Consider the following 16,040-nt stretch of genomic DNA (forward strand, 5'->3'; position numbering starts at 1 on the left):
GCTACCGCTTAGTGATAAAGTAAAGCAATTATAGGGCGTTTGTATTTCATACAATAAAACGACAACCATATGGCTCCTACCAGTTGCCGATAACTCGGTTACAAAACATGATCATCTCATACAATAAAATATAGCATCACGTCTTGACCATATCACATCACAACATGCCCTGCAAAAACAAGTTAGACGTCCTCTACTTTGTTGTTGCAAATTTTACGTGGTTGCTACGGGCTGAGCAAGAACCATTCTTACCTACGCATCAAAACCACAACGATAGTTCGTCTAGTTAGTGTTGTTTTAACCTTCGCAAGAACCGGGCATAGCCACACCCGGTTCAACTAAAGTTGGAGAAACAAACACCCGCCAGCCACCTGTGTGCAAAGCACGTCGAAAGAACCAGTCTCGCGTAAGCGTACGTGTAATGTCGGTCCGGGCCGCTTCATCCAACAATACCGCCGAACCAAAGTATGACATGCTGGTAAGCAATATGACTTGTATCGCCCACAACTCACTTGTGTTCTACTCGTGCATATAACATCTACGCATGAAACCTGGCTCGGATGCCACTGTTGGGGAACGTAGTAATTTCAAAATTTTCCTACGCACACGCAAGATCATGGTGATGCATAGCAACAAGAGGGGAGAGTGTTGTCCACATACCCTCGTAGAGCGAAAGCGGAAGCGTTAGAACAACGCGGTTGATATAGTCGTACGTCTTCATGGCCCGACCGATCAAGCACCAAAACTACGGCACCTCCGAGTTCTAGCACACGTTCAGCTTGATGACGTCCCTCGAACTCCGATCTAATCGAGTGTCGAGGGAGAGTTCCGTCTGCATGACGGCGTGGTGACGATCTTGATGTTCTACCGTCATAGGGCTTCGCCCAAGCACCGCTACAGCATTATCGAGGAGGACTATGGTGGAGGGGGGCACCGCACACGGCTAAGAGATCAATAGATCAATTGTTGTGTCTATGGGGTGCCCCCTCCCCCGTATATAAAGGAGTGGAGGAGGGGGCCGGCCAAGGGGGTGGCGCGCCCTAGGGGGGGAGTCCAACTCCCACCGGGAGTAGGACTCCCCCCTTTCCTATTAGGAGTAGGAGAGGGAAGGAAGAGGGAGGAGGGAGGAAGGAAAGGGGGGGCTCTCCTCCCAATTCGGATTGGGCTTGGGGGGGCGCCCCCTCCCTTGCTCCTTTCCCCTCCTTTCCACTAAGGCCCAATAAGGCCCATATACCTCACGGTGCTCTGGTATTGTCCCAATCTCATCGGAACCTTTCTGGTGTCCAAATATAGTCGTCCAATATATCGATCTTTATGTCTCAACCATTTCGAGACTCCTCGTCATGTCCATGATCACATCTGGGACTCCGAACAACCTTCGGTACATCAAAACTCATAAACTCATAATATAACTGTCATCGAAACCTTAAGCGTGCGGACCCTACGAGTTTGAGAACTATGTAGACATGACCGAGACACGTTTCCGGTCAATAACCAATAGCGGAACCTGGATGCTCATATTGGCTCCTACATATTCTACGAAGATCTTTATCGGTCAAACCGCATAACAACATACGTTGTTCCCTTTGTCATCGGTATGTTACTTGCCCGAGATTCGATCGTCGGTATCTCAATACGTAGTTCAATCTCGTTACCGGCAAGTCTCTTTACTCGTTATGTAATGCATCATTCCGTAACTAACCCATTAGTTACATTGCTTGCAAGGCTTATAGTGATGTGCAATACCGAGAGGGCCCAGAGATACTTCTCAAACAATCGGAGTGACAAAACCTAATCTCGAAATACGCCAACTCAACATGTACATTTGGAGACACCTATATGAGCTCCTTTATAATCACCCGTTACATTGTGATGTTTGGTAGAACACAAAGTGTTCCTCCTGTAAACGGGAGTTGCATAATCTCGTAGTTGTAGGAACATGTATAAGTCATGAAGAAAGCAATAGCAACATACTAAACGATCAAGTGCTAAGCTAACGGAATGGGTCATGTCAATCACATCATTCTACTAATGATGTGATCCTGTTAATCAAATGACAACTCATGTCTAAGGTTAGGAAACATAGCCTCCTTTGATTAATGAGCTAGTCAAGTAGAGGCATACTAGTGACATTAAGTTTGTCTATATATTCCCACATGTATCATGTTTCTGGTTAATACAATTCTAGCATGAATAATAAACATTTATCATGATATAATGAAATAAATAATAACTTTATTATTACCTCTAGGGCATATTTCCTTCAATAACATAAAGCTAACCATGTCATTAACTACATCCCGATAACACACAAATAACTGATGGTATGTCTGTATGTGTGAAGGACCAAAATATTGGACTCTATCATGCATCCGCGAGCAATTATTTGCAAAAAAACTGTAAAAACATTTAAGAAAATAATGATCCCAAGGATATGATGGATATATCATACATAATTTTGAATTCATCAGAATCTTATTGAACATATAAACGCTGCGGTGTTACCCACCATTCTAGTGCACTTGTGCTCGCGAGGCCTTTTCCACCCCACGATCGATTTACTGCTGCTCGTTTTACCGTGTTGTCGGTTGTTCAACCGTCCGTCTCTTTTGCACCCGCAGGCTTCGGTTAAGATTGCATGACCGATGGCTCGCTCATTTGTGGGGCCAAGAAGCAGTGGGTGGGTTGCGTGCCCACGGCGTCGGCGAGTAGCTGGGTCTAGGATTGGCCAGATGAAAACCTAACGCACGCACGCACATGGCCTTCCCCCTTGTCGGTGTCAAAACTGGTGGATCTCGGGTAGGGGGTCCCGATCTGTGTGTCTAAGGTGGAAGGGGACACGATGTTTTACCCCGGTTCGGGCCCTCTCGATGGAGGTAAAACCCTACTTCTTGCTTGATTGATCTTGATGATATGAGTATTTCAAGAGTTAATCTACCATGAGATCATAGAGGCTAAACCCTAGAAGCTAGCCTATGATGATTATGATTATTCCTCTACGGACTAAACCCTCCGGTTTATATAGACACTGGAGGAGGCTAGGGTTACACAGAGTCGGTTACAAAGAAGGAGATCAAATATCCGAATCGCCAAGCTTGTCCTCCACGCAAAGGAGAGTCCCATCCGGACACGGGACGAAGTCTTGAGTCTTGTATCTTCACGGTCCAACAGTCCGGCCAAAGTGTATAGTCTGGCTGTCCAGATACCCCCTAATCCAGGACTCCCTCAGTAGCCCCTGAACCAGGCTTCAATCACGATGAGTCCGGCGCACAGATTGTCTTCAGCATTGCAAGGCGGGTTCCATCTCCGAATACTCCAGAGTACCTGTTGTAACGAATAGTGTCCGGCTTCCCATCAATGTTGTGCTCCTCGGCTTCTGTGATTCAATAATGGCCATCTCCACGTGTCGAGCAAATACGAGGAGCTGGAGCATTTTTACATTTGCCACCCCGACTCTGCAGGCAAACGGTCTATTTGAAGAGACAGGGATCCTCAGATCCAAATCTCACCTTCTTCCCTTGAGCAAGCATTCAATAGAGCGCATACGGAAAAAACCATTCCAACATGGCCGGTCGCCGCAGCTCCTCTTCTCGCTCCCTTAGCTCTAAGCCAGGTGATTGGGAAGAATGTTCTGTTCCCCATAGCCGTTTAGTAGAGTTGTAGACCCAAGGGTTTCTTCCACCGGTGTTCATGGTCCCCGTCTGAGCCGGACTAGCCACCTACAATGGCGGGGAGCAAGCAGAGAGATCTCCTAACCCATCTCAGGGGGAGCGAGTATGCCTTATCCCATATTTGCTAAGAGGCGTCGAGTTTCCAATCCACCCATCCCTTTGCGGGCTCCTGGAGTTCTATGGCCTCCAGTTGCACAACTTCACCCCCGCCTCCGTGCTGCACATTGCGGGATACGTTGCCCTTTGTGAATTATTTCTGGCTGCGAGGCTCACTTCGAGTTATGGAAGAAGTTATTCTTCCTTGTCCCTCGCAATCATGGGGAATCTATATATCAAGTGGGCGGAGCCGAAATATGGCGCGTCGCCTAGACCGGATACCTGTCCGGCACTCTAAGGAAGGCATCTGAAAACTGGCCCTCGGAGTGGTTCTATGTAGATGATGTTCCCCTTCCGGACCCAGTCCGGACAGGCCTCCCTGAGTTCAATAATGCTCCACCGAAGAAACGCCGAAGTTGGCGCCCTCGGAGCCCCCAGGAGGAAGATACCAGAGAAGTCCACTTCCTGATGGGCAGGATAAAGACCCTGGCCCAATCACGACTGACAATAGTCGAGGTGATATCAATATGCATAATGCGGGGGGTGCAGCTACTTCAATATCGGGGGAAGCCCATGTGGCACTTCAACGGGGAAGACGACGCCACCCGCTGCGGTCGCAAAGGTCTGGACTCTGCCACTGCTCTGGCGAGAATACTGTCCGATTTATATAAAGGGGAAGAAGAGGAGTTCCTCCGCATCAAACCGCGGGATGGATTTTCCATGTACAACCCCCCAATCTGGGTGAGCCGTTACTCTTTACTCAAGTTTATCCATTCTTGCACCCTTCATCACAATTAGTGACCTTGATATTCTAAGCAGGAACTGAGGCAGGCCGTGGAAGAGTTCAATAGCCCTCCTCCGCAGCAAGAGGACCCTGGCCGGGCCTTCAACCCCGGACTTGAAGAAGATCCAGATATATCTGTGGAGCTTGTCGACGGGACGTTTTATCAGGCAAGCCGCAACGGCACCTTGGTGGCTATCATCGCCGATTATCCCGGACTACTTCCTGATTCGCGTGTAAGCAAAGCTGCAGCTCTCTGAAGAAGATTCCTTCCTTACGCCATGCCTTATGAACAAATATCTTATTTTTATAGAGACGACCATCAGAATGTGGTGCCGAGCCCTTGGGGGCTCGTCAGCAAAGGGCGTCCGGGCCAGGCAGGCTCCAGAGGAAGGCGGTTAGGGTCGAAACACCGTCGCAGAGGTATAGTTAACATCTGCTTTCTGATTATGATGTTTGAAATGTAACAGCGTCCATCGTGTCCTGGCAGAAAGAGTAATCGCCGGACTACATCCGGAGATCCCGCCAGTCACGCCTCCACCAGCCGGATCCCAGAACCGGCTTCGAGGGAGGAGGCCAATGCGGGGTCGATGCCGAATTGTCCTCCGACAGAGGATGCAGATAGGCTCTCCGCCACAAATTCCGAAGTAGAGAGTGCCATGAATCACCGGCGCCGACAGGCCGTACTTCGCAATAGTATCTTTTCCGAAGAGGCATTCAATGCTTTCAATTCGGGAGATGCATACATCCGAGCTACTCAAGACGGGCTTGCCCGAGCGACGGACCAGTATGCGAAAGATATACGGGTAAGAAAATTTGATAAGCATGTATAGCAGTAGCCCCTGAGACTTGAAACAGTTGGAACAACTGATTTAAGGATCATTGTATGCACAGGTTCTTGTAGAGAAGAATACCCATTTGTCTCAAGAGCTGGAGGAGTGCAAGACCCAGCTGAGGGCCGCGGTTTGCCAAACTAGAGGAATCCCAGAAGGCCTCATCTGGTAACATTTGTCTCAATAGAGAAATTTTAAGGAAATATACCAGTTAGTAATTGGCTTGCTTTATAAGTCTAACAGAAAATTCTGCAGACAATCCCAGGGAGAATTCGGAGATCGTAAGAGATAGTGAGTTACATCTCCAAAGACAGCTAAAGGCTGCCGAGCGTGTGCTTACGCAGGTTAGGCAGGAGAAAAACAATCTCCAAGATGCCAACGTCCGGCTGGGTGTCGAATTAGCAGATGTTCGAGCTTAGCTGGCGGACTCCGTGAAGGAGAACAGGAGGCTTCGTCGCGGCATTTATGGTAAGTGCCTAAACGAACTGCAGTACAGTTCGGCGAGGAAGCATTTTAAAAGAGTTTATATCTGTAGGTATGCTGATGGGCCGTCCTGAAGAGGAGATGCCCGGGTCCGCAGGCGATTTACTGCAAGATCTTTCATAGCTGCACGAACGAGTTTGGTAGGTGATGCAGGGTATTGCCCAGGCCTTGTGGCCATCCACTTCCCTGCCAGGAGGCATGGGGGAGCTCGTGGATATGCTCCAAGGAGCACGGCGGCGCTTCCGGTTGTGGAAGGTATCAACCTGCCGACAAGGTGCAAGGGAAGCTTGGGCCATGGTGAAGACGCGATACACCAAGCTTGACCCGAACCATATGGACGAAGTCGGACCGGCGGGCCAGATGGGCAAGAGATTCCCGTGAGTGTGGTTTATGACCAGGTTGCGTTAGCCGCAAAGTATTCCCAACAGGATTGCAAGCTAGATAGCATGTTGGATGGTATAGAGGAAGAATATAGCCGGTCCAAGTGACTATGTAATTCAATGGACATATGTAGTCCCTAGCCGGATTAAAAATCTTTTGTCATGGCGGACCTTTTCACTTCAGCCCCCGGATCCGACAGTCCGGGGTGTATCCGAACACCCGCTCAGTTATGCAAAACCGGGGTATGCGTGGAAACCAGACGTAGGGGGTCATAAGTGCTTGAACAGACAAGTACCCAACTAGTTATGTTATATTACATGGGTAGTAAGAAACATCTTCCAGGGAGAATAGTTCCGTTAGGGGTTCCTTTCCCTGGGTACGCATGCATCGATGTGCATGTCCGAACTGCGAACAGAAGCGTAGGATACAAAACATCTGGGGATTCACGTTGTAATAAATGAAAGAAAAATATTTTGTTCACCGACCGAATATTCCCTTAAGAACACTAGCTTTTGGCTTCACCCAGTCTGAGGTACACATCTGGCTGAACCGGCAGTAACAATCACAGAGGTGCTCCCCTTATGCCCTAGCAGAATTAACAGGAACGTAGGGCATAAACACAAGAGCCAGGCAACCCAGCATGGCCACATCTTAAGTCATATCAATGCATATAATGGTGAAGAAAAGGGCACATATGGAAAAGGATGCATATGTGGTAGGCAGGAAGCCATAAAAGTAATTATATTTAGCTTCTGTATAGGAAGCCCCCAGGTATTGTGAGCACACATAGTGCGTCCAGAGTGATCTGAGCATCCGCACTGTATTTAATACTTTGTGTGAAGAAGGTAAAAAGGGCGAGAAAAGAAAAAAGGGAGAACATAATTAAAAGAGCGGGGGTATGGAGATGAACACTGAGTTCGGCACTAGGCGTAGAATCTCCGGAGTCTGGCCGCGTGCCATGGGTTCGGCTCGAGTCTGTTATCGGATGCATTACGCAGGCGGTATGCTCCTCCGGTGAGAACTTTATCAATGATGAAGGGACCCTCCCACTTAGGTTTGAGCTTGTCCTTCTTCTTCTCCGGTAGGCGTAGAACGAGTTCGCCAATGTTATAAGTTTTGGCCCGCACTTCTCTGCTTTGATACCTTTGAGCCTGCTGCTGATAGAATGTGGAACGGGCTTTTGCGACGTCGCGCTCCTCCTCCAGGGCATCTAAGTTGTCCTGCCGATCTAGCTCGGCTTCCTTCTCTTCGTACATGCGCACGCGAGGTGAGTCATGGATTGTGTCGCAGGGTAGTACTGCTTCTGCGCCGTACACCATAAAAAATGGTTTATATCCGGTGGTACGATTCGGCGTGGTCTGCAGCCCCCAGAGTACGAAGTCGAGCTCCTCGACCTAGTGCGTGTTCGATCCTGTCAAGGATCGCACTAGTTTGGGTTTGATGCCGCTCATGATGAGACCATTTGCATGTTCGACCTGTCCGTTTGTTTGGGGATGATAGACGGAGGCGTAATCGAGTTTAATGCCCATGTTGTCGCACCAAGTTTTCACTTCATCGGCTGTAAAGTTTGAGCCATTGTCAGTGATGATGCTATGGGGGACGCCGTAACGGTGTACGACCCCTGATATGAAGTCTATCACTGGTCCAGATTCGACCGTTTTAACGGGTTTGGCTTCTATCCATTTGGTGAACTTGTCCACCATGACCAATAAGTACTTTTTCTTACGGCTTCCCCCTTTAAGAGGTCCGACCATGTCCAGCCCCCAGATCGCGAAGGGCCAAGTTATGGGGATTGTTTGGAGAGCGGTAGGGGGCAGATGGCTCTGATTGGCAAAGAGCTGGCAACCGACGCAATGTTGGACAAGGTCCTGTGCATCTGCCCGGGCTGTCAACCAATAAAAACCTGTACGGAAGGCTTTGCTGACAAGTGCCCGAGCCGCGGCGTGGTGCCCGCCTAGTCCGGCATGGATTTCATCCAAGAGTTGCCGCCCTTCCTCTTCGGAGATGCATCTCTGGATCACTCCGGTGGCACTTTTCTTATAGAGTTCTTCCTCATGGACTTTGTAGGCCTTGGAACGCCGCACAATACAACATGCTTCATTTTGGTCCTTGGGGAGCTCCTGCCTATTTAGGTGGGCCAAGAAAGGCTCGGTCCACGGGGCGATTACAGCCATGATTTCGTGGGCCGAAGGTGTTATTTCGGTGGCGGAGCCCCCGATTACGTCGGATGGTTCGGAATCTGGGGTTGTATTTGGAGCTGGACTAGTATTGCCAGACTCCCCTTCCCATACCACAGATGGCTTGAACAGCCTTTCCAAGAATATATTAGGTGGGACAGGGTCGCGTTTAGCGCTGATGCGGGCGGGGATATCCGCCGCTTGATTGTTTTCTCGAGCCACATGGTGGAATTCGAGCCCCTCGAACCGAGCTGAAATTTTGAGGATGACATTACGGTAGGCCGCCATTTTCGGATCCTTGGCATCAAAATCTCCATTTATTTGTGATATTGCGAGGTTTGAGTCCCCGCGCACTTCTAGGCGTTGAATGCCCATAGAAACTGCCATCCGAAGAGCATGCAACAGAGCCTCGTATTCGGCTGCATTGTTGGAGTTTGTGTATAATATTTGGAGTACGTATTGGACCGTGTCTCCAGTGGGGGACGTCAGGACTACACCCGCTCCCAATCCGGCCAGCATTTTAGAGTTGTCAAAGTGCATGATCCAATTGGAGTACGCGCCGTACTCTTTAAGGAGTTCGGCTTCTGTCCATTCGGCAACAAAGTCAGCCAGTACTTGTGACTTAATGGCCCACCGTGGTTTGTATGTTATGTCGAAAGGAAGGAGCTCGATAGCCCATTTAGCAATCCGTCCCGTGGCGTCGCAGTTGATTATTATGTCGTTGAGTGGTACTTTGGAGGCCACCGTAATCTAACACTCTTGAAAGTAGTGTCGTAGCTTCCGGGATGCCATGAAGACCGCGTATGCTATCTTTTGATAGTGTGGGTATCGGTATTTGCATGGGGTGAGGACAGTGGACACGCAATATACCGGCTTTTGGAGCGGGAACTTGTATCCGTCTGCTTCTCGTTCGATGAGCACTGCGCTTACAACTTGATGTGTTGCAGCTATGTACAATAGCATAGGTTCGCCAGTATTTGGCGCACTCAGAACTGGATTGCTGGCCAATAGGGTCTTTATTTCATCCAGTCCAGCCACGGCCGCATCCGTCCATATGAAGTGTTCGGTGCGTCGAAGAAGGCGGTAAAGAGGTAGTGTGATAGAGGCTAAGGTTTTCCGATCTTTCGATGAGATGATAACTATCGATTTGGTGGAGCCGACTTTGACGATCCGACTACAAACATGCACGATGTTGCGCCTTAGCAATCGCTAAACCAATCTCCTGAGGTTACTAACGATGCCGGAAGCACGGTCAGCCCGACCACGAAGGTCTATTCCTACAAGCAATCGAAGAACGAGCAAGAATATGATAAAGCAATCTGAATATTGCAAATATATATGAAGTATTGATAATGGTGGGGATCCGTAAGCGGTCTTGGTCTGGTCGTTGGACACAAACGAAGTACACAAAGTTGTAATGGCTAACTTTTAACTAAACAAATCCCAACGGAAAAGCTACTAGATGGATCTACTTATATAGGAGCAAGGGGTGGCGGCCAAGTAGGTGGGAGGACGTCCCAAGGCAGCCTAAAACTAACCCTAGGTCGTACAAGGCCAATGGGCCCAAGTGGAGGTGACGTAACACCTTTGGCTTGTAGTTTGACTCGGATTCTGCTGCAGCATCAGATTGTTTCGTCCATAACTCAACGCTCCGGACGAATTTTAAGGTGAATCCAATTGGTTTGTAAAGAGCACGAAATCTACTTTCCAACAAAAAAAGATTCACCCAATTCGGAGTTCGTATGAAAAAGTTGTTGACGTTTTGAGTCAGGTATGTCTGTGCAGTCCGAATCTGAGCCCAGAACGTGAGAGACTTGGACTCTATCTTCTCTTGGGCCAAAAGTGACGTGAGAGAACTTTTTGAACAGCACATAAACATCTCGTTCTTCCTTATCTTCATATGTGGATTGTACAAATGTTCCATACACCTGCAATTAGACAAAACACAAAAGTGTGTGAAGTATTTTTGTTCTGGATAACATAAATAGATTATTGAATAGTTTGCACTAGAAATCACCTGACAAATATGCATGTATGCAATATTTTTGGTCATACCCAAGGTAGTCATGTCCTCATCATAGTGCCTTTTCTCCTAATCGGGAGATAAAGCGGCTTAAGCCAGCCACACATTCAGTTAGTTTTTGGATATGCTTGAGGTCTGTTGGGATAGCCAACTGCGATAGAGCTAGGATTTTTGCTGGATTTGCTTCGATTCCTCTATTGGAAACGATGAAGCCGAGCAATTTCCCAGAGGGTACGCCGAAAACACATTTTTCTGGGTTGAGCTTGATGTCGTATGTTTGGAGGTTGTCGAACGTGAGTCTCAAGTCATCTATTAAAGTTTCGACGTGTCTTGTTTTTATGACCACGTCGTCCACGTATGCCTCCACTGTTTTGTCAATTTGCTTCTCCAGGCATGTCTGAATCATGCGTTGATAGGTTGCGCCGGCATTTTTGAGCCCAAATGGCATAGTGTTGAAACAGAAGGGGCCATATGGCGTTATGAAGACTGTTGCGGCTTGGTCGGATTCCGCCATCTTTATTTGATGGTATCCGGAGTATGCGTCAATGAAACATAATGAGTCGTGTCCTGCGGTGGCGTCGATGATTTGGTCAATGCGAGGGAGGGGGAAGGGATCCTTGGGGCAGGCTTTGTTGAGGTCTTTGAACTCGACACATAGGCGTCAGGATTTATCCTTCTTTGGTACCACTACCAGATTTGCCAGCCAATCCGAATGTTTTATTTCTCTGATGAATCCGGCCTCAAGTAGCTTGGCTAGATCTTCTCCGATGGCTTACCGTTTAGGTTCTCAGAAGCGCCTAAGAGTCTGTTTGACTGGCTTGTATCATTTCAGTATATTGAGGCTGTGTTCGGCCATCCTGCGTGGGATGTTCGGCATGTCTGAAGGATGCCAGGCGAAAATGTCCCAATTCTCGCATAGGAATTCTCGCAGTGTGGCGTCCACTGTGGGGCTCAACTGTGTCCCAATGGAAGACGTCTTTGTGGGGTCCGTTGGATGGACCTGGAATTTGACTATCTCGTCCACGGGCTTTAATGAGGTGGACTTGGGTCGTTTGTCGAGTATCACGTCGTCCCTGTCCACCATGGCGCGCAGTGTTGTTAGTTCTTCGGCCGCTAGGGCTTCGGATAATGCTTCCAGGGCTAGTGCTGCAGTTTTATTTTCGGCGCGGAGTGCGACGTCCGAATCACTGGCTAGAGTGATGATTCCATTGGGTCCGGGCATTTTAAGCTTCATGTACCCATAATGGGTATAGCTTGAAAGCTCGTGAATGCGTCCCGCCCTAAAAGCGCGTGGTATCCGCTGCTGAAAGGGGCCACTTGAATGTGATTTATTCGGACCTATAATTCTCCGGGGTGCCGAATACCACATCGAGTGTGATTTTTCCCGCACACTGTGCCTCCCGACTAGGGATGATTCCCCTGAAGGTCATGCCGCTTTGCTTAATGCGGCTTTTATCAATTTCCATCTTGTTGAGCGTTTCTTCATAAATCAGGTTTAATCCGCTTCCGCCGTCCATTATTACTTTAGTGAGCCGAAAGCCATCCACAATTGGGCTAAGGACCAAAGCGGCTGGTGCCCGGACTTTCTGGAATTGAGGTTCGTCACTGGCACTGAAGGTTATAGCAGTGTCGCTCCACGGATTTACTTTTGCCACATGGCAGATTTCAGCGAAATTTCGATGAGCTCGCTTGCGCCTATTATTTGAGGCGAAAGTCTCGACGACTGTCAGTACCGCATTGTTGTCTTCGGCGGGATGTTGCTCTCCTTTATAGTTTACAAGAAGATCCTCGCCGCTTTTTGCTACCCGCCGGAGTATCCAACATGCTCTAAGGCTATGCATTGGCGTAGTATCCGGTGTGCTGTGAATTTTGCATGGCCCATTGAGCCATTCTTCCAATACGGTTCCACGCCCTGGAGTGGGCTTTTGTTTTTTGGGAATTGGGTCAGGTAACTTACGAGAGTTTTCCCTTTTAGTTCGGACGAAGGGTTTATTGAGAGCCGGATTATCCCAGAAGTCTGTTTGGGTTTTCCAGACACTTTCCATCGCACAGTACTTCTGTACTATGGCTGCTAAGTCAGCAAAGTGTACTATGTCACGGTGACTTATAGCATTGAGGATCCCTTTGTTCGTGCAATTTTTGCAGAAAAGTGAGATTGCGTCCTCCTCACGATAGTCCTTGACCCTGTTTATTACAAGGAGTAATCTGGCCCAGTAGTGATGTACTGTCTCTTTGGGCTCTTGTCTGATATGGGAAAGACGGCATAAGTCAGGGTGGGTGGGCGCAGTTAAGTCTGAATTCTGACCCGATTTGACATCCAGGGGCAAAGGAGCTTCCGGGCTTGGCGGCTCGGACTCCGGGATGTTGCCCAATTTTTCTGGCCCGTTACGTGATTCTAAGTCTGGGGTCTGGGTCATGTCCTCCCGCGAGCGGGTATCCGTCTCAGAGAGCTCGGTAGTCCGGACATAGTTCGTCCTCAAAGTCGAGGGATAATCCATGTGTGGTTCTTCCACTACCGCTATCTCATGAGTGACCGGTGGGGATTTGATATCCCTTTGGTCGGGTTTAAGCCCAATCCGATCGTAGTCTATAGCGACTCCTAGAGCGGCGATGCTATCCAAGAGCTCATTAAGGGAGGAGAGCTCCATTGGATCCATCTGTTCGGCGAGTTCCGAATTGACGTGGAGGCTATTTTTGATGACCCGAGAGGTCATCGTCGGCGCGGCAGCCGATCGGGCGGGCATGACGAAGCCGCCTAGTCGGAGAGTTTGGCCTACCGCCAGGGCTCCCCCCAGAGGTGATGTTGTCCTTGACAACGAGACGAGCCTTCGAGCCTTGCAGCGAGGACACAAAGGAACTCTCAATGAAAGCACCAATGTCGGTGTCAAAACCAGCGGATCTCGTGTAGGGGGTCCCGATCTGTGTGTCTAAGGCTAATGGTAACAGGAGGCAGGGGACACGATGTTTTACCCAGGTTCGGTCCCTCTCGATGGAGGTAAAACCCTACTTCCTGCTTGATTGATCTTGATGATATGAGTATTACAAGAGTTGATCTACCACGAGATCGTAGAGGCTAAACCCTAGAAGCTAGCCTATGATGATTATGATTATTCCTCTATGGACTAAACCCTCTGGTTTATATAGACACCGGAGGAGGCTAGGGTTACATAGAGTCGGTTACAAAGAAGGAGATCTAATACCGAATCGCCAAGCTTGTACTCACGCAAAGGAGAGTCCCATCTGGACACGGGACGAAGTCTTGAGTCTTGTATCTTCACGGTCCAACAGTCCGGCCAAAGTATATAGTCCGGCTGTCCGAATACCCCCTAATCCAGGACTCCCTCAACCCTCCCTCACTTTTACTCCCTCCTGGCCGCCGCCGCCGCCGTCTCCTCCTCTTCCTCCTCTCTCCTGTAGCAGATCCACCTCCCCTTCCTTTTATTCATCGTCCACGCGAGCATCGACGATGCGTGGTTCTAGATCGGACGTCTCCATGGAGAGCAGGGATGAAGAAGCAGGAGAGGCCTGCGGTGGGGCAACCCGAACCGAGGAGAACCCGACGGCAGGGAAAAGAAGCAGCAGTGGCAGCGCTAATCTCAGTGAGGTGGAGCTGCTCGGAAGATGGAAGGGGACTGGCGACTTGCGGGAGGAGCAGGCCGGCCCTTGTTCGTCCTGGAGACTCTTCCGACGCCGCAAGCCAGGGCAGCTCGACCACAAGTGAGCGGGTCTCTTTCCTTTCTCTTTTCCCGTCTCTCTCTCTCTCTCTTTCTTTTTTCTTCACTTTCTACCCTGAAGAAGCCCACATGAGCAGTAAACCATGGAGGATTTGGAAGTTGCTCACGTTTGTAGCAGTAAACCATGGAGGATATGGGGGATGCACGACCTTAGAGCAGTAAACCATGTCAGCCAAGGGGAATAAGCAACGCACAGTCATACTGCTCAAAACATGGATGTTTGGGATTTTTTTTTCTTAAGATCTATATGATTTTTGTCTGAATAGTTAAAGTCAGTTTACAATTGTCTAAAAAAATTGTGAGAAGTAAGATGGTTGGCTTCTCATGTAGAAGTCAGTTTACAATTACTATTATTTTTTTAATTGCCACTATTTTTCCTTTTCAATTTTATTTCAAGATATGTGCTTTTATCAGGTTTACACAAAAAAGATTCAGGAAATCTAGATTGGGGGAGCAACAAAAAGCTTCAGATGTGTAAACTAATATATATGTTACATAGCTTTTTTGTGTTGGCAGCATAGTCTAGAAATTTAGTGTAGAGAAACTAAAATAGTTCAAGATAAAAATGTTGTTGTACAAAACGAATTGCTTGTCTCCGTTTATCTTTTCATTTTGTTACAAATGAAAACATAGTCGGGAAAAATCATGGAACGGTTTCTGTCATGAAGCATGAGAATGATAGTACCTGAAATTGCGAGAGCTGGCCTTCTTTCTTTTTTCACAAGTACTCTATTTTTCGTAGCTAATAATGATGGTTGCAGCTTATAATTACTGAACTATCCGGCATGGTGCGGACATGTTGTAATTACATCCTTCGAAATTTCTATGCAACATTTGGTTCATTTGGTATTCATAAATTTATTTATATCCAGTAGGAAGCAAGATGCATGAAGTTCCTGTTTTCCTGGGTGACCTTAGTTTCCTAATAATATCTTCATAGCATACAGATGGTTGCCAATTAGCTTATATCAGTTTTCTAATAATATCTTCATAGCATACTTTTTGGGATAATGGTGACCAAAACGGACGAGACTTGCCTGCTCCCCACGTGTGTGCCCATCCGTGCTCCCGCATATGTGGCATGATTTGATTGGAACAAAATAAGGCTTGGCTCCACCCCCTTAAAATCAGGGGGGAGATGATTAGATTAGTAAGGAAAAGGTAAAAAGACAACCGTAGGATGAAGTGGGAGCACAGATGGGAGCATGGGGAGGGAGCAGGCAAGCCGGATCCGACCAAAACACCCCGGTTTCTCTAATTTGTAGGAATGAAAATCTTGAATTGCTTTTGATGGATTTCTCACTCATCAAAATATAGCCACCAGCCTACACATAGAGGTCGATTAATCACTTTGGTCAGCAGTTCTGTTTTTCTATGTTGCGGAATAGGAATGTCGTATGATCATTTATTTCCTCTATGTCATTTTAAGTTCTACACCTTATCTTTTATTATGATAAATCATCAATATCATACGTCTGTTACTCTTCCTGATTCTACATATTGTTTTTAGTCATAGATTTTAGAGTGTTCTTTTTTCATTTTCTTGCAAAAGCAGAGGTGTTTAAAAAACTATAGTTATTTTACTGCTTTTCGGATGCTATCAAATGCTTATACTAAATTTCACAGATATGTTCATGTCTTCCTATATTTATACAATGTATGCTGTGTAGCTCAATGCTCCCTACCTTTGGGATTAATCTCTCTTGCATTCCTTTACTAATACTATTATCTTGTGCTTCTAAATACTACAATCTGATCAAAGCCTTACACCTCTGCAAAATGGTGAGGTCTTCATGGCACTAAAATCTGGTAGTTACCTCCGTTTTCTGCCGTCAACTGTTAATGAAAGTAGTACGATGCC

Source organism: Triticum aestivum, chromosome 5B (assembly GCF_018294505.1).
Source record: "Triticum aestivum cultivar Chinese Spring chromosome 5B, IWGSC CS RefSeq v2.1, whole genome shotgun sequence".
Classification (NCBI taxonomy): domain Eukaryota; kingdom Viridiplantae; phylum Streptophyta; class Magnoliopsida; order Poales; family Poaceae; genus Triticum; species Triticum aestivum.